This window comes from Microcaecilia unicolor, chromosome 4, assembly GCF_901765095.1.
Source record: "Microcaecilia unicolor chromosome 4, aMicUni1.1, whole genome shotgun sequence".
NCBI lineage: Eukaryota > Metazoa > Chordata > Amphibia > Gymnophiona > Siphonopidae > Microcaecilia > Microcaecilia unicolor.
The window spans coordinates 229,852,445-229,879,920 of record NC_044034.1 but is presented as its reverse complement, the minus strand read 5'-3'; positions in this window follow the sequence as shown (position 1 = coordinate 229,879,920).

Below are 27,476 nucleotides of genomic sequence, written 5' to 3'. Positions count from 1 at the left end.
AGAACAAGTCAATCCTGTGCTTCCAGGACTTCTCTGCTAGAGTCTTGAACATGAGACATGCTTTTGCTCCTGTTTGTGCAGAGCTACATAAGCGCAAGGTCCAGTTTGCTTTGTTGTACCCGGCGAGGTTAAACGTTTTTACAAATGGCAAATCGCAACTTTTTGACTCACCAGAAGATACGAAAAATTACTGACGACAAGCGATTTAGCTCGGGGTGAGCTGGAATATACAGCGGAGGCTGGATCGTGAGAATGGCAGCTGAGGCGACAAGAGGAGAATTGTTGTTACCCATGCACTCATGGTGGTTTGCTGCTGAAGAGTTTGGATGTGTTGATGTCTAAAGGACTCCTGGTTTTCTTTTAAAGTCGTTTGATAAATATTGAACTTTTTTTTTAATACGGGGGGGTGGGGGGGGGGGGGAGAGTTGGCTGTGGGGTAGGGACGGACGTCTCCAGAAAGCATAAAGATGTTATTTTTTGGTTACTTGCTCTTCACCGATGTGGGAGCCATTTAGTTTGTCTGAGATTGGGCTGGTATTGATAAGGTAATGTAACTTGTGAGATTGGTGGGGTCCTGTGGCCATTGCAGTCACAGTGTGCAGGCAAGGGGGGGTGTTGGATGAATGTGTTAATGCAGGAGTGTGTGTTGGCCGTGTGTTTGTGCTGAATAAGAATAGGGAATAAGTTGTATGTAAGTGAGACATGTAGATCTTTGCTATTGTTGGGAGGGGTTGCGTTTTTTTCAAAAGGGGGAACTAATGCTACAGAAGTTGCAATCTTGCGATTTCCCCTTGTGTTCGGCACAATATTAACATCGATATGTTGGAGGGGGTATATTGTTTTTCAGATGAATGGGTCTGTGGGAGGATTCAAAGGGGGGAGAGGTAGATGGAGGGCATATATATGGCATATGTTAATGAAAAGGCACTGATGTTTATGTTAGCTATGCTTACATAGCTGCAGCGAGAGACACTTTTTTTTTATTAAGTGGAAACAGGTTAGTTCAAAAGTGAGCGTTGAAATTTTTGCAATTGATTATGGAGAAGCTGGGGGGCTGGGAGGAGGGAGGATTTCGACACTGACCTTAGTCCACGTGTTGTTGGATGGAGAGGGAAGAGGGGTTTAAGAGAAGTTGGTTTCAGGGATGGAGGTCTGGGGTGGGAGGGAAGGGGAGGGAGGTTTTGAAGCTGGTTTTATTTATTTTTGTGCAAGGGTTTTAGTATGGGATTTTTTTTTTCTCCTGGGGCAGGGTGCATGCAATACCAATTTTTTGGAAGGTTGGGATCGGAGGGCTGCTGGCTGGGACAGCCTTTTGGTCGGATATACTATATATCTGAATACTAGATCATAATTTTTATAACAGAACCTGAGGGTTAAACTGGTTTCCTGGAATGTTAATGGGGTAACTTCACCTATTAAATGACAAAATATTTTATAAGCTCTGCATCGTCAGAAGGCAGATATTGCCTTTTTACAAGAGACCCACTTGTCAGCGACAGAACATTTGAAGTTCGGGCGATGGTGGGTGGGGCAAGTAATTGATTCTCCGGCAGTTCACCGTAAGGGAGGGCTTCTGGTCCTTGTGCGGAGGGGGTTAGATGTAGTGATTCAGCAATCCTGGAGGGATCACAAGGGGAGGTTTCTATTGATTAAAGCTCTTGTTAATAAGAAACCAGTGCTACTATGTAACATATATGGGCCTAATGTGTATGACCATGGGTGGATAAGAGCCATTATTCAGAAAGTGGTGGGGATGGTGGATTTACCCATTTTGATGGGGGGTGATCTTAATATGGTACACAATCCAGCTTTAGATAAATCTCGAGGACTTGTACGGGAGAAGGGGAATTCTTCCAAATACATCCCGTTACTTTGCTGAAGTTTAGACCTTTTAGATGTTTGGAGAATGCTGCATCCCACGGAACGAGACTATACGCATTTGTCTCGGGCACATGGAACTCAATCTAGCATTGTCGGTGATGCTTTTTTCATCTGTGAGAGATGTTGGCATAGGGCCTTATAGTGTGTCAGATCATGCTTCGGTGTGGTGCACTCTAGATTTGGGAGGAGCGGGCAGTGACTTGTATCAATGGAGATTTCCTCCGCATTTATATTGGGATCAGGCTTTTCGGGAGTATTTGGTTCGTAAATGGGAGGAATATTAAGTGCATAATAAGGATCATATACAGCAGCCAGTGCTTTTTTGGGAAGCAGCCAAGACGGTGCTTAGAGGGGAGATCATAGCTTATATTTCCTTTAAGAAAAAATCTAGAGATCGGGAAGTCTTGAGGCTAGAAAAACTAGTGGTTAAAGTGCGGAAAATGTATGGTGAGCATCCGACAGTGCAGGCGAGAAGTTCTCTTCTAGTGTTGCAAACAACTCTTGCCGAATTTATTCATGATAGGGCAAAGAAATCAGTGAATATTTTAAAATATCAACTATACTTCGATCACTGTTTTGATACAGTCCAAAGGTTCCTGTAAAACTTCCTTGATAGTCATTCTGTACAGATTTTCTCTTCAATAATGGATATGGTCAATAAATATATTATAAAAAAAAAAAAGGAAAGGGAGGGGGAGGGGGGAGGGATTGGGAGGGGGGGGGGAAAAATAAAATGTTGATGATAGAAGTTCAGATGTATTAGTACAGGTCTGAAATGTTTGCCACTGGAGTTTTAAGGATTGGCATGATATTGTATCATTTATGCTTTCATCAATAAAAATACTTTTACATTAAAATATCAACTATATTTACATGGGAATAAGTCCGGGAAGTTACTATCTCATTTAATCAAAAAGTCGGGAGGATCTCGCACTGTGTTTCAGCTAGATAGGGGGGAGGGAGTTCGAGTGTGGATTGACCAGGAGATAGCGGAAACCTTCCAACAATATTACCAAAACCTATACGCTAGTCCGCTAGAAATGCCTCTGGAAGGCGACCTCTATCTTGATAGTCTAGATTTACCCTGTTTGGGAAATGGAGATATTGAGCATTAAGTTTAAAGCTCCCATAACTGAGGATGAGGTGGCTTTGGCAGTGCAGCAGAGTGTTCTTTTAAAGTCGCCAGGTCTGGATGGGTTCAGAGCAGAATTTTATAAACTCTTATGGCCCTCCGTCATCCTTACTTTTTTCTTTACTCATATTGCAAGAGAAAGAGAACTGCTGAAATCCCTTCAATTGGCCAATGTGATAGTGTTGTTGAAACAGGGAGAGGATCCGGACAATCCATCTTCTTACAGCCCCATTTCACTTCTCAATGTAGAAGCCAAGTTGTTCGCAAAAATTTTGGCTAATCGTATGGCTAATGTGCTCCCTGCTTTGATAGCAGATCCCGAAGTGGGCTTTGTTCAAGGGCGTACTATTACACATAACTTACGGAATGTTCTTATCTCCATAGAGCAGGTTGAGCGAATGGCTAAACCCTCTTTACTTGTCAGCTTTGACGCAGAGAAGGCATTTGACCGCGTGGATTGGGGGTTCCTTTTTGCCACTCTACGTAGGTATAGATTTAATGGCTTCTTCCTGGATGCTGTTGGGGCTCTGTACTCGGATCCTATGGCGTGGATCCAAGTGAATGGCTTGATGTCGTCGGCCTTTAGGATACATCGAGGTACACGACAGGGTTGCCCCCTTTCGCCATTGCTTTTTGTTTTGTCGTTAAATCCCTTGGTTAGGAATATTATCAGAAATGGAGACATTAAAGGGGTTCGCATAGGAAGTCAGGAGTTCAAGCTGTCGGCATTTGAGGACGATTTGTTGGTGCATATTGTGGAACCTCAGACATCTTTAGTAGAATTATTGGAGAGTTTTGCGGAATATGGAGATTTTTCTGGTTTTCGGCAGAATGTAAACAAATCTTTAGCACTACCTACAGTTCCATCAATTTGGGATGCCTGGAATGGCCCTTTTCCATTGAAGTGGGAAACTACCTCTTTTCGATATTTGGGTATTCAGTTACCTTTTAAGACTTCTATGTTATATCAGGTGAATTTGCCATTACTTTTGGAACATAGTAAAGCACGGTTAGCTCAGTGGATGCATTTTCCTTTATCGATTCATGGAAGAATACAGCTTTTTAATATGGTCCTATTTTCTAAATGGCTCTATATTCTCCAGTTGTTACCTCTTAGAGTGTTGAAACGGGATTTAACTGTTTTAAGGAAGCTCTTATGTCATTTCTGTTGGGCAGGCCGCAAGCCGAAAATGGCCTTTAAGTATCTGATTGGGCCTTCCTGAAATGCACCTTTATAATTATGAGTGTCTTCTCCGTCGTCTTGGTGACTGGGTACTTGAAGAGCAGAATTATACACCTCGAGACTATGAGAGGGCTTATTATTACCCATGGCATTTTAACTCGCTGTTACACAGTGCGAGAGTGGATTTATCGCCAGCTTTGCACCAGTGCGTGATTGTCAGTTCAATGAGACAGATGTGGTGATATCTGGTGCCATTGTTGGGAGGACAGCCGGAGGTTTCTGACCAACTACCGATCCGGGGCAACCTGGGTTTCACTCCAGGCCGTGATGGAGCTAGTTTTCAACGCTGGGATGCTAAGGGAATTACCTTGATACAACATGGCTTGGATGATGGGGGTAGGATGCTTTCCTGGGACTCATTACAGGCAAGGGGAGTAGTTGAGTCTAAAGATATTTTGGCCTATTGTCAGTTACAACACTACATTTGTGATCTTTCCGGGTCGGCTCTGTCTCCGTCGCTGGGGGAAAGCTTACAGGGTTTTTTTTGACAAATTCAGAGATGGGGGCCTGGCAGTTTCGGGTTTGCATGCGGCTTTGAGAAGAGTCATTCCGAAGAAATCCCTGGAGGAACTTGCCTGCAGGTGGAGTGGGGATTTAGGGCCCTCAGCGGTTTCTCTTGATTTTTATAAGTTGATTAGGAGAATTACGGAAATTTCGGTGAGTGTGGAAATCCGGGAGTGTCAGTTTCACACTTTACACAGGGCTTATTTTACGCAGGAACAGGAAATTTAAGGCTGGGGGCTTAGAAACTCCTGAATGTCAAAAATGCAAGCGAGATACTAACTCTTTTTTTCATGCTTTCTGGGATTGCCTGAAGGTTAAACACTTCTGGAAGGAAATATCAAGGTACATAGAGAAGTTATTGGATCGGATGCTACCATTGTCTCTGGAGGGGTGGCTGCTAGATAATTATGAAAATTATAGGACACACAATCATGCACAGGTACTGTTGCTACGCAAGGCGGGGGCTGTGGGTAAACGGGTCAATATGAGTGTTTGGGTAGGGGAGATTGCTCCATCCTTTTGGGCATGGAGAAATCGATTACATGATATGATGCTGCTGGAGAAGAGGTATGCTAGGGGTTCCCCGAAGCGCTGGAAGGATTTTTTTAGCAGTTTGGGAGGTATATGTTGGGTCCCTTCCGCACAGGGCTAGGAGTTTGATACTGAATTCCCCTTTAAAGGAATCTCCTATGGTTAGTTGATCAGCAGGCTTATTTTCAAAAGAGATTGCCGGCGATCTTCCGACACAAATCGGGAGATGGCCGGCCGTCTCCTAAAACCGGCCAAATCGGTATAATCGAAAGTCGATTTTTGGACACACTCGCCGGCATTCCGTCATGGAGGCGGCCAAACTTCAAGGGGGCGTGTTGGCAGGGTAGCGAAGTTGGGACGTGGGCATGCTTACGAGATGGCCGGCTTCAGCTGATAATGGAAAAAAGAAAACCGGCGATGACGAGCATTTGGCCGGTTTTACTTGGTCTATTTATTTTCACAACCAAGTCTCAAAAAGGTGCCCAAACTGACCAGATGACGACCGGAAGGAATCGGGGATGACCTCCCCATACTCCCCCAGTGGTCACCAACCCCCTCCCACCCAAAAAAAAGACTTTAAAACATTTTTTTGCCAGCCTCTATGCCAGCCAGCTCCATGACAGCAGTATGCAGGTCCCTGGAGCAGATTTAAAGCCAGGTGCACTAAAATGCACGGAAGAGTCCTTCCCTTACCGATCCCTTAGTGAATCAGTAAGGGAAGGGCATGCATGAAGGAAATCGCATGCAAATGAGCTGCTCATTTGCACGCGAATTTCCTTCCCTAGGAGGGGAAACCAGTCGGCCAGCTCGTAAAAAAAAAAAAAGGATCTTGCTGATCAGTTATGTTATGACTTACTTGTTCTGGAGTGCTGTATTTTGTGATACTGTTTTGAGAAATGTTCAATAAAGACTTCATGCATTTTCCCTTGATGGCCGTCCCTGACGTGCACTTCCCTAATGGCCGTCTTTCTCCCCAAACTGGGAAATCAAAACTGTTTTTGCTCACAGCTTTTTTAGTAGTAACAGTGGAATTTGAACCAGCCACCTCTGCATTACAAGACCACTGATGTAACCACTTGGTCACAGCTCCACTTAGTTGGATGCCCCTCCCTTTTGATTATACCCCATTCAGGTCTCTCTCAACCAATCACAGCGCTTTTAGCTGTCTGTGAGTGGCTGAGAGAGACCTGGAGGGGCATAATCAAAAGGGAGGAACAGCCAAGCAAGTGGAGCTGTGGCCAAGTGGTTACATCACTGGTCTTGTAATGCAGAGGTGGCTGGTTCAAATCCCACTGTTACTACTGAAAAAGCTGTGAGCAAAAACAGTTTTGATTTCCCAGTTCGGGGAGAAAGACTGAAGTGCACATCAGGGACAGCCATCAAGGGAAAATGCATGGTAGGGACTTTTTTAAATTTGTATGAAGTCTTTATTGAACATTTCTCAAAACAGTATCACAAAATACAGCACTCCAGAACAAGTAAGTCATAACATAACTGATCAGCAAGATCTAAATATCCAGAAGAACCAGTGCACTACGAATGCTGGCCCCTCCCACGGCCAAATGCCTTGGATTTGGCCGGTTCCAGTTTCCATTATCGCTGAAAAACAAATTCGGCCATCTCAAACCCGGCGATCTATGGCATTTGGCCGGCCCCAACCGTATTATCGAAACAAAAGATGGCCGGCCATCTTTTTCAATAATACGGTTCCGGACAGCTCTTTGCGGCACCGCCAAAATAGATGGCTGGCCATCTATTTGGCTGGTGCCATTCGATTATGCCCCTCCAGGTGAACTGCTGGGTTGCCCCAAGGTTGCTTTGTGTCATCAGATTTTGGCCTGGAGGCTGGAATCGAACGGTGCGCACCTAGTTCGAAGACATATTTTTTTTTTTTGTAGGGTAGGGATATGAGACACAGTATAGATTTCGGAAGACTTTTTTTTTCTCAACATAGTTGGGAAGTTATTATTGGGTTGAGCTGTTTGGCTTATAGATGTATTGCTTATTTAGATAACTGGTACTGTGTCCTAATGAAATGATTGAACTGTCATTACAGGAAGGGGGGAAGGGGGGGTCTAAAAAATGTTGTTAAAAGTTTGATGACAAATTATATCGGTTTGTTTTTACTATGTACAGTTTTATATTTGAATTCCTGGATGCGTGTATTTTTGGTTGTGTTTACTATGAATGGTCATCAATAAAACAGTTGAAACATAAAGGCTTGGGAAAAGAGCCAGATTTTCACCTGCTTCCTGAAATAGAGGTAGTCTTGAGTTATACAAGGGAGTAAATTCCAGAGTGTGGGGGTTATTCCTGAGAAAGTTCCCTGGCGGGTATCACATTGTACAATTTCTTTTGATGAGGGTACAGGTAGTGATGATCCTCGAGAGGACCTTAAATGCCTTAAAGGTGTGTAAAGGATTAACTTATTCACTAAGTACTCTGCCAAATGTGCCCATAAAATTGCAAGATGCTGAGATTTTGCTGTAACCAAGATTAGTAATAGTGGATTCTTCTTTAAGTATGGAATTACATATAAATTAGATTAGATTTGTTTTTAAAATTTTATATGATTTAGTGCCAGTCTATCTCTCAAGAGATATTGGTTTATTCTGCCCCCAGGTCTTTATGATCGGCTCAAGAGATAAGATTGAGTGCGTTCTACATCAATTTGTTGTAAGTTGCTAACTAGGAATAGAACTATAAGTGGCAAGGGTCCAGAATTATGGAACAGTTTGCCCAAATAAATCAGGAGTACTCCTTCTTAATCTTTAGAAGGGCTTTTAAAGCATATCTGTTTTCTTTATATTTGAATGATTCATAAGTCTGAAGTACTTTGATTTTAATCTGATTTTCTCTGCTTTTATAATTTTGGTTATTTATCTGATTTTTTCAATAATTTAATTTGATTTTCTCTGTTTTTTTAATTATTATTATTTATTTGATTTTTGTAATTCAATGGAATTTTGTTCCATTTATATATGTTTTGTAATCCATCTTGAGCTCTTTCTGGGTAAAGCAGACTAGAAATGTCTGGATTAGATTAGATTAGAAAAAAGAAGAACTTCCCTACCTCTGTCCAGAGTGTAGTGGAGAATGGCAGTAAGAGCTTACAAAGAATGTTTGGTAGAATAATGATCCCAAAATTCTATCTGACATGGGTGAAAACAGTTTGTTTTATCAAGGAAGAAAGTAAACAGTGAAGCTACAATTTTCTCTGCACACTTGGAGACAAATGGAAGCTGAGAGATGAGCCGATAGCTGTTAGAGTCAGAAGTATCAACGTTAGTACCTCGAATACTGTGTAGAATTAGAAAAAGTTCAGAGAAGGGTGACAAAAACAATAAAGGGGATGGGATGACTTCCCTATGAGCAATGAGGCTACAAAGTAGTAAATTTAAAACAAATCAGAGAAAATATTTCTTCACTCAATGTGTAATTAAACTCTGGAATTCATTGCCAGAGAATGTAGTAATAGCAGTTAGCTTAACGGGTTTTAAAAAAGGTTTGGCTACCTTCCTAAAGGAAAAGTCCATAAGCCATTATTAAAATGGACTTGGGAAAATCCACTATTTCTAGGATAAGCAGCATAAAATGTATTGTACTGTTTTGGGGTCTTGCCAGGTACTTGTGACCTGGATTGGCCACTCTTGGAAACAGGGCTTGATGGACCTTCAGTCTGTCCCAATATGTCAACACTTATATTGTTATGTTCTTATCAGGGGCATAGCTACGGGTGGGCCTGGATGGGTGCAGGCCCACCCATTCTTGCTTTAGGCCCACTCATTCTCAGTCTGATCACCAATCAGGTTCCTAGGCATCACTTATCCTGCACACAGCTGTAGTGCTCATTAGCTCAGCTTCAGCTACATGCAAGTGCCTCATTGCAGCTCCAGTGATTTTTTTTATATTTTGTTTTACCTGCTACTTTTGGATTATACTACTGGGGTTTTTGGGGTGGGAGTGGGTTCTGAGTGTCCATGTTAAAAAAAAAACAGTCTTCTATTTCATGCTGTTGGGAGGGTGTGGGCTCTGCAATTCCAAGGTTAAAAAAATGTTTTGTCATATTCTGGTCTGGCTGGGGGTGGGGGATTGGGAAGGCCAGGGAAGGGCAAGACTGATGCCAGATTTATATATGTGAGCTATTGATTTTTGTTTGTTCTGCATAATTGATTGCTAACGTCTCCAATGACCTATTACTGGCTAAATCCAGAGGTCTCTATTCCATCCTCATTCTTCTTGATCTTTCTGCTGCTTTTGACACTGTCGATCACAGCATACTCCTCGATATCCTGTCCTCACTTGGATTCCAGGGCTCTGTCCTTTCCTGGTTCTCTTCCTACCTCTCCCTCCGCACCTTCAGTGTTCACTCTGGTGGATCCTCTTCTACTTCTATCCCTCTGCCTGTCGGTGTACCTCAGGGTTCTGTTCTTGGTCCCCTCCTCTTTTCTATCTACACTTCTTCCCTTGGTTCATTAATCTCATCCCATGGCTTTTCCTACCATCTCTATGCTGATGACTCCCAAATCTACCTTTCTACCCCTGATATCTCACCTTGCATTCAAACCAAAGTTTCAGCGTGCTTGTCTGACATGGCTGTCTGGATGTCTCAACGCCACCTGAAATTAAACATGACCAAAACTAAGCTTCTCATTTTCCCCCCCAAACCCACCTCCCCGCTCCCCCCGTTTTCTATTTCTGTTGATGGCTCTCTCATTCTCCCTGTCTCCTCAGCTCGAAACCTTGGGGTCATCTTTGACTCTTCTCTCTCCTTCTCTGCTCATATCCAGCAGATCACCAAGACCTGTTGTTTCTTTCTTTACAACATCCGTAAAATCCGCCCCTTTCTTTCCGAGCACTCTACCAAAACCCTCATCCACACCCTTGTCACCTCTCGTTTAGACTACTGCAATCTGCTTCTTGCTGGCCTCCCACTTAGTCACCTCTCCCCTTTCCAATCGGTTCAAAACTCTGCTGCCCGTCTCATCTTCCGCCAGGGTCGCTTTACTCATACTACCCCTCTCCTCAAGTCGCTTCACTGGCTCCCTATCCTGTTCAAACTTCTTCTACTAACCTATAAATGTACTCACTCTGCTGCTCCCCAGTATCTCTCCACACTCGTCCTTCCCTACACCCCTTCCCGTGCACTACGCTCCATGGATAAATCCTTCTTATCTGTTCCCTTCTCCACTACTGCCAACTCCAGACTTCACGCCTTCTGTCTCGCTGCACCCTACGCCTGAAATAAACTTCCTGAGCCCCTAAGTCTTGCCCCATCCTTGGTCACCTTTAAATCTAGACTGAAAGCCCACCTCTTTAACATTGCTTTTGACTCGTAACCACTTGTAACCACTCGCCTCCACCTACCCTCCTCTCCTCCTTCCTGTACACATTAATTGATTTGATTTGCTTACTTTATTTTTTGTCTATTAGATTGTAAGCTCTTTGAGCAGGGACTGTCTTTCTTCAATGTTTGCGCAGCGCTGCATATGTCTTGTAGCGCTATAGAAATGCTAAATAGTAGTAGTAGTAGTAGTAGTAGCTATGAGCAGAATTGAAGTTTGTTTTGATTTGTTTTTCACCACAAGATATGCAGGTTATTTTAAACAATCAGAATAATGCAGAATCTGAAGATTAGTATGTTTGGATGATATTTGGTTCTATAGCAGTTACATATCCTTATCCAGTATCCTAGTTTAATTTTTGTAAATATATATATACACACACATTAGTCGTTTAATGCTCCCTGAAAAGTATGTAACATGCCTGATATACTTATGATCACTAATAGTCTAGATGTTTTGTTTCACATTTTAAGTAATATTTAAGTAATTAGAGATGTGCTATATGTCCTATAAATATTACCTAATATCCTAGTTCCATATAGATATTATTATCAGTTAAGACTCCAAACGTTTGTGATTAATTTAGTATTGTATAATTTGTGGGTTGTTTCAGTTTGTGACCGTAATGTTTGAAATTGACATAAAAATATAAAATTTGTATGATTGTCATTCTCTTTACAGCCTTTGAAGGAGGCATTATATAGAATATAGTACATACATAGGTCTACCTAATTATTTGATCTGTTCAATATGCACCTGTCCCTTTGTCTTCATAATCTTTTAAAATCACCTATGGATAAACATTCAGCTGGTGGCAGTCAGTGATTTTGAGGAGTGGCCTAGTGGTTAGGGTGGTGGACTTTGGTCCTGAGGAACTGAGTTCAATTCCTGGCACAGGCAGCTCCTTGTGACTCTGGGCAAGTCACTTAACCCTCCATTGCCTGCCATGAGTGGGAAAGTGCAGGGTACAAATGTAACAAAAATAATAAAAATATTCAATGCTGGCATCAGCATTGAATATCCAGATGAGTGTGGACGGATGACTCTTATCTGGTTAAGGGCCAATTTTCAGCTTTTAATTGTAGGGTAAACCAGACAGAGATAAGACTGGGTTTTATGTGGTCCTCTTTGTTTAGTTTACTTAAGGGCCCTTTTACTAAGGTGTGCCGAAAAATGGCCTGTGCTGGCGTAGGCATGTGTTTTGGACGCACGCAGGTCAATTTTTCAGCGTGCCTGGAAAAAAGGCATTTTTTTTGTGGTCAGAAATGGACGTGCGGCAAAATTAAAACCAGTGCGTGTCCATTTTTGGCCTGAGACCTTACCACCACCCATTGACTTAGCGGTAAGGTCTACTACTACTTAACATTTCTAGAGCACTACTAGGGTTACGCAGCGCTGTACAGATTAACATAAATTGACATAAAGGACAGTCCCTGCTCCAAGGAGCTTACAATCTAAAAGGGCGAAATGTCAAGTAGGGGCAGTCCAGGTTTCCTGAATAGAGCTATGGTGGTTAGGTGCTGAAGGCAACATTGAAGAGGTGGGCTTTGAGCAAGGCTTTGAAGATGGGCAGGGAGGGGGGCCTGGCGTATGGGCTCAGGGAGTTTATTCCAGGCATGGGGTGAAGCGAGGCAGAAAGGGCGGAGCCTGGAGTTGGAGGTGGTGGAGAAGGATGCCGAGAGGAGGGATTTGTCTTGAGAACGGAGGTTACGAGTAGGAATGTAAGGGGAGATGAGGGTAGGGAGGGGCTGTAGATCGAGTGCATTTGTAGGTTAAAAGGAGAAAATCAGTAGAAGGTCAAAGGATACATAAAAATAAAAAAGGAGAAACGTCCCCGTTTCAGACCGCTGAAGCAGGCATTCAGCCAAAACATGGCTGCATCTGGGTCACCACCTCTTCTTTATATGTTATTTGTCCAAACATTGCACCCTTCTTATTACTGGTATTACAATATTATCTTGGTCAATGATGGGTTAAAAGACAAAGATGCAGCTTGGGTTTGACATCCAAAGTAGCTTCAAGGACTAGGTAAAAACAGTGCTGAGCACAATCAAACATATAAACGGCGAGTGTCCGACTCACTCGCAAATGCGCAGTAGAGACTTCCCTCTCTGTCCCGCCCCCGCGTCAATACGTGATGACGGGGGTGGGACAGAGAGGGAAACTGTGCTCCCCTCCCCCCGAGGTCGCTGCCACCGGTACCCCCCCCCGAGTTGCCGCCGCCGCCACCCCTCCACCTGGCCCCTCTGATCGCAACCAATTCAACCTACATCGCCGCAGCACGCTAACCGGGTGGTAAGTGACCAGCGCGCATAAACTGCCGATTATTGCCAGGTGAGCGCCACGCTGTAGAAAATATTTTCTACTGTGTGTTTTGGGCGCGTGTCAAAAATGGAATTACCACCCAGGGCACACGGTAGCCAGGAGTAGTTCCAATTTGGTGCACATTGGATGCGCATAGGTGCCTACGCGCCTTAGTAAAAGGGCCACTTATTCGATTACATGCTGAATATCTGCACTTAACCATGTAAATGCCAACTTTGCCCCCGGACTGCCCACCAACATGGAGGGGAATAATCGAATTGGTGCCGGCCATCTCCGGGGCCGGCTCCGTAAATGGGCGGAGCCAACTGTATTTTCGAAAAAGATGGCCGGCCATCTTTTTCTTCGCTAATACGGTTGGGCCCAGCTAAATGTCAGAGATGGCCGGGTTTGAGATGGCCGGCATCGATTTTTGGCGATAATGGAAACTAATGCCGGCGATCTCAAAACGAGCCAAATCCAAGGCATTTGGTCTTGGGAGGAGCCAGCATTTGTACTGCACTGGCCCCCCCTCACATGCCAGGACACTAACCGGGCATCCTAGGGGGCACGTCTAAAAATTAAAAAAAAAATAGCTCCCAGGTACATAGCTCCCTTACCTTGTGTGCTGAGCCCCCCAAATCCCCCCCAAAACCCACTACCCACAACTGTACACCACTACCATAGCCCTTAGGGATGAAGGGGGGCACCTACATGTGGGTACAGTGGGTTTTGGGGGGGGGTTGGAGGGCTCCCATTTACCACCACAAGTGTAACAGGTAGGGGGGATGGGCCTGGGTCCACCTGCCTGAAGTGCACAGCACCCACTAAAAACTGCTCCAGGGACTTGCATACTGCTGTCAGGCAACTGGGTATGACATTTCAGGCTGGCATAGAGGCTGGCAAAAAAGGTTTTTTGGGGGGGTTTTTTTTGGGGTGGGAGGGGGTAGGTGACCACTGGGGGAGTAAGGGGAGGTGATCCCCGATTCCCTCCGGTGGTCATTTGGTCAGTTGGGGCTCCTTTTTGAAGTTTGGTTGTGAAAAAAAGGGACCAAGTAAAGCTGGCGAAATGCTCGTCAAGCCTGGCTTTTTTTTTCCATTATCGGGCGAAGCCGGCCATCTCGTGAGCACACTCCCGTCCTGCCTTCACTACCCTACCAACACACCCCCTTGAAGTTTCGCCGGCTCCGCAACGGAAAGCAGTTGAACCCAGCCAAAATTGGCTTTCGATTATACCGATTTGGCCGGTTTCAGGAGATCGCCGGCCATCTCCCGATTTGTGTCGGAAGATGCCGGGGATCTCTTTCGAAAATGAGCTGGATAGCCAGTTTCAACTTAGCTGGTTGGACAGAATATTCAGTGGCACTATCTGGTTAAGTGCTGCTGAATAACTCCGGATAGCCCCATACAGTCGATTTAAATGGCAAGAGCTATCAACCTCTATATTATTTCATATTTCTTCATGTAATCTAGTATGATTGTTCCAATGTTATATAAATGTGTACTTCCAAGTGTTTTTTTCATATACATACATATCTATATCTATATCTATATTTGCAATTTATTATGTTCTTAATATTTGATAATCTGTTTTAGTCCCTGACACAGGCAGACTGTGCCAAAACACAGGTGTGTCTGGTCACTGTGATTCACCCTGTTATCACTGGATACTACAATAAATCCTTGCAACCAGGATGAAGTTTTCAGTTCCTGTCCTGGATCATCACTGCTGTGGTGTTGTTTATCTGCAAGGACTAATCCTTTCTTCTTTCCTCTTTGACCTGAAGAAATGCATTGTGTTTGTTTAGTTTTAATTTCTTTTTTTCTTTCCATGTATGAAATTGATCGCACAGAAGAAGTGGTTTTACTTACAATTGTTTTTTAATTCTTTTTTATAGATATTATTATATGTGTCAGCAATAGTGTTACTGACTTTATTTATTAATTCTACAACTTTGAAGACGATAGCTAACATGTTAGGTAAGAAAAAACAATGTTGATAAGAAACTACAAAAATTGTTTTACTTTTCTTCCCCAAAGCTTATTTTTATTGATTAAATACAATCAATCTATTGTAAAGCAATATAGCCTTATATATTACATAAAATATAACCATATATATGACAATATAGTATCAGTAAATGTTAATTTAAATAAGCCCTGTACCAGATGATTCAGTTCTCCAAGATCTTTCTGGGAACTTTTGGGCTATTGCGCTGTCTCCCAAATCTTTACCTTCTCACTAGCCATTATAAACTAACGAGGAACATTACAGCACTATAACCTACTATAACTTGATAATTTCATCTTGTGTTCTTACTTAATTTTGTTACTTTCCATAAATTAAAAAATGTATATATTTGCCCTGGCTTCCCTCATTCATGTCTTTAGAGTTTATTTTTTTATAAAAAAGTATTTCCTTAGCGCAGGCAGCAGATGAATCCATAAACTGGTGGGTTGTGTCCATTTACCAGCAGGTGGAGATAGAGATAACTAACTTGGGACCCTTTTACTAAGCCGCGTAGGCACCAACGTGCGTCAGTTTTGAGTTACTGCCCAGCTACCGCGTGGCCCTTGCAGTAATTTCATTTTTGATGTGCGCCCGCTATGCGGGCCAGAAAATATTTTTTTTTTCTGGCATGCGGGCGGTAATCGGGCAGTAATTGGTATTCTACTTTCGTAGATCATTACTGCCCGGTTACCGCATAAGACCTTACTGTTAGGACAATAGCTGGTGGTAAGGTCTCAGACCCAAAATGGACGCGTGGAAATTTTCATTCTGCCGCACGTCCATTTTTGGCAAAAAAATAGCATTTTTTACAGGTGCGCTGAAAAATGATTCTGTGCGTGCCCAAAACACATGTCTACACTACCACAGGCCATTTTTCAGTGCATCTTTGTGAAAGGGCCCCTTGGTGAGTGATACTGGACTATCAGCCCCTTCATAGGTTATTTATTTATTTATTTATTTATTTGGATTTTGTGCACACCCTTTTCAGTAAAAGCTCAAGGTGACTTATGATCAGGTACACTGGATATTTCCCTGACCCTGGAGGGCTCACAATCTAATTTTGTACTTGAGGCAATGGAGGATTAAGTGACTTGCCCAAGGTCACAAGGAGCAGCAGTGGGATTTGAACTGGCCACCTCTGGTTGTCAAGATCAGTGCTCTAACCAGTAGGCCACTCCAGCAGGTAGTGGAGATTTGCTTAACAGCTCCTGGATTCTTCTGTTTGGGACTTCTCCTGGGTCTTCTGTGACCAGTTGACTTTGGGGGTGCCTGGCTTTTGGTGACATCTTTGGGGGCATGTCTCCTTGGTAGTCCCTGCCTCACCCCATGCCCCCCTTGGACTCTCAGGCTGGGCTGCTAGCTGTTCCTTTCTCACTAAAAAAAAACCATCGCAGCAGTATACAGGTCCCTGGAGCAGTTTTAGTGGGTGCAGTGCACTTCAGGCAGGCGGACCAAGGCCCATCACCCCCCTACCTGTTACACTTGTGGTGGAAAATGGGAGCCCTTCAAAACCCACCCGAAACCCACTGTACCCACATGTAGGTGCCCCCCTTCACCCCTTAGGGCTGTGGTAGTGGTGTATAGTTGTGGGGAGTGGGTTCTGGGGTGGTTCTGGGGGGCTCAGCACCTAAGGTAAGGGAGCTATGCACCTAGGACCAATTTGCGAAGTCCACTGTAGTGCCCCCTAGGGTGCCCGGGTTGGTGCCCTGGCATGTGAGAGGGACCAGTGCACTACGAATCCTCGCCCCTCCCATGACCAAATGCCTTGGATTTGTTCGTTTTTGAGATGGGCGCCATCGGTTTCCATTATCGGCGAAAACCGAGGGCGCCCATCTCTAAATCCAGTGATCTCAGCATTTAGGTTGACCATCTTTAATGTTGACCTAAATGTTGAGATTTGGCCGCCCCCAACCGTATTATTGAAACGAAAGATGGATGCCCATCTCGTTCTAATATATGGTCGATCCCGCCCCTTCGCAGCGCCATCCTCGGAGATGGGCGCCCTTAGAGATGGGCGTCCCCAGTCGAAAATGCCCCTCCACATATTCAGCAGGTTTCTCATACCAAGGCACAAAACTATGGAATGCCCTATTGAAACATTTAAGATGCATAGGCTAATATCTTAATGTTTGCAAATACCTCAAAGCACTTTTCTTCAGGAAACTTTATTATGAGGACCACAAATAATGTCATAATAACCTAGATCAATGATCCTTCTCAGTTTCCTATCATATATGTAGTCATCTGACCCGTATGCCTCACCCTTCTAGAAGCTACCTCTGTAACCTTCAGTACTCTGTACTACTTATGCTTTATATGGTCTGTTAACGCCCCCGTTGCTAATGTAAGCCACAATGAACCAATGTAAGCTGGAAATTGTGGTGTATAATGTTATTATAAATACATTATACACCAGCATGTCAAACAAATGTGATTATTTAATTGGATAACAAGAGAGTTAGTCTGAAGGCATGTGCTAGATGTGGTGTACTTGGATTTCAGTAAAGTGTTGATACTGTTGAAAGTTCATGGTTAGACAGAGCAGCCTAGAAATAGAGCCTGAGATGGTAGACTGGTTTAGAAATTGATTGACTGACAAAGGGCAGAGTGTGGAGGACAGAAATGTGAATAGTGGAGTGGTTCAGGGATTGATCCTGGTACTGATTTTGATAAATATCTTTGTAAGCAACATTGAAGAAGAGTTAGAAGGAAAAAATTGCCATTTTGCAGATGGCATGAAGATCTGCAACAAAGTGGATGCCCTTGAGGGGGTATACAAAATGAGAAATGATCTACAAAAAAACTTAGAAGACTGTTCAGTTGCTTAGAGGTTAAGCTTTAATGAAAGAAAAATGATTCTTTTGAGATGCAGAAATCCAAAGGAATTGCATTTGATGTGTACAGTTGAGATAACAGTGTGTAAAGATGTGGTGGCAGTACAAATTGTATACTTCCTTTTATTTTTTCTCAGGTTAATCTTAGTTTAACCTTGGGATTTGTTCCTGCTGCTTGGAAACTGACAGTTATTAGACCTATTTTGAAAAAAACTACTCATGACCCTATTCTACCAGCTGATCATCATCTGGGTTCTAATCTAGGGCTCATCCAAACACTGCAAGCCACAGTTCAGTACTTAGGGAAAATAGTGAAATATGAAACTGCAATCAATTGGTCAGGTTGCAGGTATAGCCTAATGGTGAGAGCATACATATTTGAACTTAACATTGTGGGTTTAACTCCCACTTTTCCTGCAGGACTCATTTATCACCCCTTTCATTTTTGGCTGAGGCTTTGGAACAGATTAAGGAGAGAAATTATTTGTTCTGGCCATGTAGTCCTGAAGCACTGAATTGCAGCTCAAAAAACACACACCACCCTTGTGAACCCCCCTTCCAAGAAGATACGTGCTGTACAGCTCACATTACAGCATTAATGTTTATAATAATAGTAAAGCAGCTCATGTCACTACTTTAGGTGGCGTGGTATGCCATGATTGCAGAGTGTGAGCATGTTTCATAGGGTAGCCAATTAAGTTCTGTATAACCTTTAGTCCCCATTGACCCATAGTGGTTAAAGATTGGCTTGGCTGTTTTTAGTGGAATATCTATTATGGTGAAATGTTTATAGTGGAACAGAGGCTAAGATCAGGAATTCCCTGAGCTAGCCAGGTAGAGCCCTGGCCTAGTGGTCACAGCATATACCTTTAAACTTAACAGTGTGAGTTCAAATCAGCCCTTTTCTGCAGGGTTTGTTTGCCTTACCATCCTTATATTTTCCATGTACAGCTAGCTGTACCAGTGAAATTTGGAAAATTGTAAGCGACATTTAGATTGTACAATGCTGAGATTTATGATGCTACGTGGCTTATGATATTTTCTGGTTAGTCATTGTATGATGTCAGTGTTCTTTTGTTTCTGGTTTATTTCATAATGTAATGTCTGTTACATATGTAATTCACTCAGAATTGCTAAGATCATACAGATTAAAAGTATTGCAAATAACTTAAAATGTAGCTAAACACTGGATACTCTTTTCCAGCATATAATCAGGTGTAACATCTCACCTAATATCTAAAACATTTGTGCATTGTAATGTTGTATAGTATTCTATGCAGGGCTTACGACCAAGCCCATAACACATTTTCTGCACTAAGGTTGGTAAAAGGTAGGGTTTGAACCAACAGCCCTCTGCTCTTTGTATATTGTCACAAGTAGGTACTTTACTCAGTAAACCACAGATTTAGATGCTAACTACTGAGAATCATATACACTAGGGATATTCATCTGCTGTGTGGCAGGCAGAGCTGTATTAAGACACAAGTAAAAAAAGGCCCGTTTCTGACACAAATGAAACGGGCGCTAGCAAGGTTTTCCTCGGAGTGTGTATGTTTGTGAGAGTGTATGTGAGAGTGACTGTGTGAGAGAGAGAGAGTGAATGTGCGAGTGTGTGTGTGTGAGAGTGAGTCTGGGTGCGAGTGTGTGTGAGAGAGAGTGAGTCTGGGTGCGAGTGTGTCTGTGAGAGAGTGAGTGTATGTGTGAGAATGAGTGTGTGTGCAAGTGCGTATGTGAGACACACTGTGAGAGAGAGAGAGAGAGAGAGAGAGAGTGTGTTTCACACAGATACAGTGTGTGCGAGAGAGAGAGTGAGTGTGTGTGAGACACAGACTCTCTGTGAGACTGAGTGTATGAGACCAAGAGAGTGTGTGACTGACTGTGTGACACATAGAGAGTGAATGTGATACAGTGTAAGACATAGTGTGAGAGACAGTGTGTGAGAGTGAGAGAAAGACATTGACTGTGTGAGAGAGAGAGTGTGTGTGTGACAGAGATACCTCCCCCCCTCTCTGGTGTCAGGCCCCCCCTCCCTCCCTCTCTCTGGTGTCAGGCCCCCCCTCTCTCTGGTGTCTAAGCGTTACTATGCAGGACGCTGAGCTCTGGCTGTGCTTCAAGGAACTGACCAATCCTATTTAATAGAATGCACCTCCAACATTCTGAAGCCGAGAAATCTCGTGTGGTTGGTCACTTCTGCTTGTGACGAACCCGGAAGTACGTGATGTCAATTCAGGAGATGGATACAGAGAGCAGGAATGCCTCAGCCATGCGGTCAGCTTCAGAATGTTGGAGGTGCGTTTTATTATATAGGATATGCAAACTAGACACATTCTTTGGGTCCAAAAGTTTGGGGGGCCCTGTCAGATGTTCTCAGGATTAAGAAGGGTCGAAAGGTCGTCCAAGTATGAATTAGGATGCCTTCATGTTCCATGTTAGGAGTCACCGACCAGGAATAGGATCTAGGTGTCATCATTGATCGAAAGATAGAAACATGACAGCAGATAAAGGCCGTATGGCCCATCCAGTCTACCCATCCTCAGTAATCACTAACTCCTCCTTTTCCTAACAGATCCTACAAGTCTGTCCCACGCCTTCTTAAACTCTGACACAGTCTTTGTCTCCATGACCTCCACCGGGAGGCCATTCCACGCATCCACCACCCATTCTGTGAAAGAGTATTTTTTCAGATTCATTCTAATCCTATTTTCTCTTAACTTCATCTTATGCCCTGTCATTGCAGAGGTTTTCTTCATTTGTAAAAGGCTCACCTCCTGTACATTAACACCACTGAGGTATTTAAATGTCTCTATCTTATCCCCTCTCTCCCACCTGTCTTCCAGCATAAACTTATTGAGGTTCCTGAGCCTGTCCCTATATGTCTGACTGATATCACTGACCAGTTTTGTAGTTGCCCTCTGTATCGACTCCATCCTTTTATATATCTTTCTGTATGTGCGGTCTCCAGAACTGCACACAATATTCTAAATGGGGCCTCACCAGAGACTTGTACAAAAGCATTATTACTTCTTTTTTTCTTTCTAGTCATCCCTCTTCTTATGCACCCGAGTATCCTTCTGCCTTTGAGTGTTGCCTTTTCCATCTGTTTGGCCACCTTAAGGTTATCAGACACAATCACCCTCAAGTCGCACTCTTCTTTCGTACACAGAAGCTCTTCACTCCCTATACTATACCCTTCCCTTGGGTTTTTCTGACCCAAGTGCATGACCCTGCATTTCTTAGCATTAAAATCTTAGTTGCCAATTTTCGGACCATTCTTTAAGCTTCGCCAGATCCTTCCTCATGCTATCCCAACCCACCTTATTACAGAGTTTGGTATCATCCGCAAAGAGACAAACCTTACCAGACAGCCCTTCCGTAATATCACTCACAAAAAATGTTAAAAAGAGACGGCCCCTGTGGTACACCACTTGTAACATCCTTTTCCTCAGAGCAAACTCCATTTACCACTACCCTCTGTCTCCTCCCACTCAACCAGTTTTTGACCCAGTCACTTTAGGTCCCTTACCGAGGGCATTCAATTTACTTATCAGTCACCTGTGCGGAACCGTGTTAAAGGCTTTGCTAAAATCTAAGTACACCACATCTAGCATCCTTCCCACATCCAACCGTTCGATCACCCAGTCAAAGAAGTCAATCAGGTTTGTCTGACAAGATCTGTGTCTAATGAAACCATGCTGCCTCGAGTCCTGCAGTCCATTTGATTCTAGAAACCTCACAGACCTCCGCTTTAGAAGCATTTCCATTAGTTCATTCACCATTGAGGTCAAACTGACCAGTCTGTAATTCACTACCTCCTTGCTTCCACTCTTGTGCAGAGTGACCACATCCGCCCTTCTCCAGTCCTCTGGGACCACTCCGGATTCTAGTGAAGCATTGAACCGGTCACACAGCGGAGCCACCAGAACACCATGTGTACCCTCGTATGTGTCCCATCAGGCCCCATGACTTTGTCTACTTTTAGCTTAGCCAGCTCCTCATGAGCACAGTCTTCCAAGAATCAGTCCCGGTCTACCATGCTCATTAGCATTTGTCTTCTGCGGTCTCACCCCTGTTCTTTCATCTGTGAACACTGATCAGAAATATTTGTTTAGCAGTTCAGCTTTACCCTTATCAGCTTCTACATATTCCTCCCCCTCAGCCTTGAGCCTCACAATGCTATTATGGCACTTCCTCCTGTCGCTTACATATCTAAAAAAATGTCTTGTTCCCCAATTTTACCATATCAGCTATCTTTTCCTATGTTTGCCTCTTCACTTTCCTGACAGCTTTTTCAGCTTCTCTTAGCTTTTCTAGGTATATTTGCCTGTCTTTCTCTTTCTGAATAATCTTGTAATATATAAAGGCTAACCTTTTTTCCCTTACCTTTTCAGCTACTACATTTGAGAACCAGAGTGGCCTTCTTTTCCTCTTACTTTTATGTAATTTTCTAACATAAAAGCTTGTTGTCTTTAGAATAGCTCCTTTCAGTTTTGCCCACTGCTGTTCTACTTCCTTCAGCTGTTCCCATCCAACTAACTCTTCCTTGAGAAATTCCTCCATCTCAGCAAAGTTAGTTCTTTTGAAATCTAGGACCTTCAATCTTGTATAAGCCTTCTCCTCCTGCATCTTCATATCCAACCACACCATCCAGTGGTCACTAGATGTCAATTTCTCTCCCACAATAACATCGGAAACATTCTTCCCATTTGTAAGCACCAGGTCAAGAATCACTCCATCCTGCGTCGGTTCAGTCACCCACTGCTGGAACAATTCTTCCTGTAGAGAATCTAAAATTCCTTTGCTTTGAAACCTTCTGCTCAGTGTGTGGCAGTGGCGAATAAAGCAAATAGAATGTTAGGTATTATTAGGAAAAGAATGGAAAAAATGAAGATGTTATAATGCCTTTGTATCGCACATGGTGTGACTGCACCTTGAATACTATGTGCAATTCTGGTCACCGCATCTCAATAAAAATATAGTGGAATTGGAAAAGTATAGAGAAGGGTGATGAAAATGATAAAGGGATTGGACAACTTCCCTATGAGGAAAGGCTGAAATGATTAGGGCTCTTTAGCTTGGAGAAAAGACGGGGAGATGTGATAGAGGTCTATAAAATAATGAGTGGAGTGGAGTGGAATGGGTAGACGTGAATCGCTTGCTTACTCTTTCCAAAAATAATAGGACTAGGGGGCACACAATGAAACTACAAAGTAGTAAATTTAAAACAAATCAGAGAAAATATTTCTTAAACTCAACGTGTAATTAAACTCTGGAATTCGTTGCCAGAGAATGTGGTAAAAGCAGTTACCTTAGCGGGGTTTGAAAAAGGTGTGGATAGATTCAGAAAAGTCCATAAGCCATTATTAAAATGGACTTGGGAAAATCCACTGCTTATTTCTGGGATAAGCAGCATAAAATATGTTGTACAGTACTTGTGACCTGGATTGGCCACTGTTGGAAACAGGATACTGGGCTTGATGGACCTTTGGTCTGTCCCATTATGGCAATGCTTATGTTCTTATGTTTATATTCATATTTTCGTCTCAACAGTCATTTTCAAAACTGAGCGACTTTTGAGTGCGGTGAGTCTGATATTATCTTGGTTACTTTCATTTAATTGGCCATGTTTTCTGAAAAATATACGCCAATATTCAGAAACACAAAGGGCATTTTTGATATGATGTCTAAGTCCAACTTTGGACATTTTGCTAAAAACGTCCAAAATTCAAGTGTGGAATATAGCCATTTTCAAAACAGAAAAATGTCTATTTGCTGGATGTTTTGTGCTCTGTGTGCTTATCTTTTTGGTCCTTTTAAAAAAAAATCCAAGTGAAAAACACACAAAATCAAGCTATTGGGATGTAGGATGAGCCAGCATTCTTAGTAGACTGACCACAAAGACATCCCAGGAGAGCAGTAGGGCAACCTAGGGGGCACTGCTTTGGACTTCATATAAATGGTCCCAAGTACATATCTCACAGCTGCTCCTTTATCTTGTCTTCTGAGCCTCCAAAAAAACCACCAAAACCCACTACCCCCAACTGTACACCAGTCTCAGAAATAACCTGAGGAAATACTTCTTCATGGAAAGGGCAGTAAATTTATGGAATAGCCTCCCAGTGGAAGTGGTGAAGACGAAAACAGTATCTGAATTCAAGAGAGCTTGGGGCAAGTACATAGGATCTTTAAGAGAGTGATAGGGAGAGTAGATGGCATAGATGAGCAGACTGGATAGGCTATATTTTTCTATGATTCCATAAATAGGCACACAGAAACTGTCTTTAGCAGTTAATCTTTGCATAAATGATAAAGTTCTGCTTTTGTTCCTTCTTTGAGCGATATATTTCTTATAATCTATGACAAGTTGTCACTCCAATTGATCTAGGCATAACATTTGCACAGTCTGTTAATTGGTTGCTATCATAAGAGAATTTTATTCTGTGGGGTGTATATAGATAACAACCTCTTTGGGGTGTTATTTGGGGAACATGACACAGTATAAATTATAAAAAAGAATCCCCTGATATTCAGCAGGTAGCGGTCTGTGTTTTTTTTTAAATGCTGATCATCGCCAGCTAAATTATCCCCTGATATTCAGTGCTGGACTATGTCGAGCACTAGCACTGAACACTGGGGGCTATTTTGGGGCACACACAGGCTGCTGGAACTTATGTGGGCCTGGTTGACATTCAGCCAGAGCTGCATGAGAGTCATGTTTGATTTATTCTTTCTCTACACCGCCTTGAGTGAATTCTTTCAAAAAGGTGGTAAATAAATCCTAATAAATAAATAAATGTATTTACAATAACAGCAAAGATAATGTGCACAGAAGGCTAGAACAAAGATATGGGAAGTCTTAATATAGAAACAGCTCAGAATAAATCACATTACCCAAGATGGAGTTCTAATCCAGTCTGGCTACTCTATGCCCACACAGCACTACAGAAAGCACATGGTACATACAACCTGATGCAGACTTCTAGTGGGTGGCAGTGTTCCTCAGATGGTCAGTCAGATGTAGCACAGGTCTGCTGCTCGGATGGAATGTCACAGTAGACTTTGCAGCATTCTTGTGTCTGTGTGCAAGATGGAAAAATGGCTAACAAAAGCGCGGGCAAAAGAAAAATGGCTAAAGATGTAGAGAGAGGTGACAAGATCTTTTTTTTAGATATATTGGGAAAAGGAGAAAAAATAGGAATGGAATTGCAAGACGTGAAGATACTGAGAATAGCTATGCTGAGGGTGATGGAAGAAACCTGGAGAAGAACTGTGGTTGGTTGCCTAGGGAATATTTGGGAATGGAGTGGATATTGCGCCATTCACGGAAGAAAGCATTTATAAACAGCTTGAAAATCTGAAAGTGGACAAAGCTGTGGGGCTAGATGGGATACATCCCAGGATACTGAGGGAGCTCAGAGAAGTCCTGGTGGGACCTCTTAAGGATTTATTTAATAGATCTTTAGAGACGGGAGAGGTTCAGCAGGATTGGAGATGAGCTGATTTGGTCCGTCGTCACAAAAGTAGAGGCACGGAAGAAGTGGAAACTACAGGCTAGTAAGCCTCAGATGGGTGGTAGGAAAAATAATGTAGTTGTTGCTGAAGGAAAGGATAGTTTACTTTCTACAAGCCAATGGGTTACAGACCCCGAGGCAACATGGCTTTACCAAAGGAAAATCCTGCCAAACAAATCTGATTGACTTCGACTGTGTGACCAATGAACTGGATGAAGGACGTGCTAGATGTAATCAACTTGGATTTCAACAAAGCCTTTCATACATGAGAGGGCTGAACTTGGGACCCAAAGTAGTGAACTGGATTGGAAACTGGTTGACCAACAGGTGGCAGATAGTGGTGGTAAATGGAATCTGCTCGGAGGAAAGAAAGGTGAGTAGTGGAGTTCATCGGGGTTGGTGCTGGAGCCAATTCTGTTTAACATGTTTGTGAGAGACATTGAAGGGTTAGAAGGAAAAGTTTGCCTTTTTGAATGCAAAAATACACAATTAGCGGCTCATTGGCCTTTCCATTGATTGGTTGATGTTTTCACCTACCTTATGTGTTCACTTATTTAGTACACTGTTTTGTATGTATGATACTGATGGTTATATGTCTCCCTTATTATGAATTTTAATTTTATTGCGTCTTTTATTGGCGTTTGTGCATATCTCTGTACTAAACCACACACTCCATCAGGTTTTGTAATGAATGTATTGTTTCTTACTCATTGACCTAGTGGTAAGGTCTACACGCGTCAAATGATGGTTACTGCCCAATTACCGCCCGTGCTCCAGAAAATAAAAATATTTTCCAGCGCGCATGTGCGTCAAAAATGAAATTACCACAAGGGCCATGCGGTAGCTGGGCAGGAACTCAAAATTGATGCATGTTGGGTGCACTTAGGTGCCTACGCAGGTTAGTAAAAGGGCCCCTATGTGATCAGGAACAGCTAATGATCGGTGTATAATGATAGCAGGAGTTAATGATGATGTGATGGGAAGGATAGTCTTAATAATTTAATATCCCATAAATTTCACCAAAATGGTTAAATATTGGAGCATAAATACAACATATGCAGTAGATCACCTAAGTGTGTGTTAAAATGCCAGCATTTATTAGAAGAGCCTAAATTAGCTCTATGTTATTTGATAGGTGTCCAAATTGCTTTGTGAAATCTACTATAATAAAACTCACCCTCAACGTTCTGAAGACAACGTTCTGAAGTCACTCAATCACTCCCTGAAGGGTTCGTGGATTCATGGTGGTGAAGCCACTCCACTGAACCGTGCCCCGCCCACGTGTCAAACGTCAGAACGTTGTCTTCAGAACAGTAAACTAAAGGAAGGGATCGCAACCAAGCAGGTGGAGGAGTAGGGAAACACGCGGAGCGTGTTTCCCTACTCCTCCCCCTGCTTAGGAAATGCAGCTTACCAACATCCCAACCCCCCTGCGGAAAAAATCTGGAGAGAAACCACCTCCAAAGCTCCGGAGTCCAAATGACTCCGGACACTAGTGTTCGACGTCCAACTCCCCTCCCCCCAAAGCCACCCAACAAAGCTCCGGAGTACAAGCCCCGCCCACAGAATGCTGCAAGTCCAACCCCCCCACCTCACCCCCCAAAGCTGCAGTTCAAAAGAAGCCCCGCCCACAGAATGCAGGAGGTGCAACACCTCCCCGCAACCCCCCCCCCCTCTAAGCCACCCACCGTCGCGTTGCTTTGCCGGCGGGGGACCCGAAACCTCGCCAGCAGAAGTCCTGTGTTGTCTGCTGAGTCTCACACACACTCTCTCTCACACTGTGTCTCACATACGCACTTGCACACACTCTCATTCTCACACACACACTCTGACAGACACACTCACACCCAGACTCACTCTCTCTCTCTCTCACACACACACACACTCACACTTTCACTCTCTCTCTCACACACAGTCACTCTCACATACACTCTCCCAAACATACACACTCCGAGGAAAACCTTGCTAGCGCCCATTTCATTTGTGTCAGAAACGGGCCTTTTTTACTAGTAGAAAATAAAGAGATTGCATATGACTAGTGGAGGCAGTAGGTTGTAATATAACAGAGAAAAAATGAGTCCAATCATTCTCATCAGCGGTCCAATTTATTTCATTACACCACATTGATTTGATGTGATGAGAAAGAACAAAGTTCTTGGAGCAAAGAATTTTGAAAAATAAGGAAG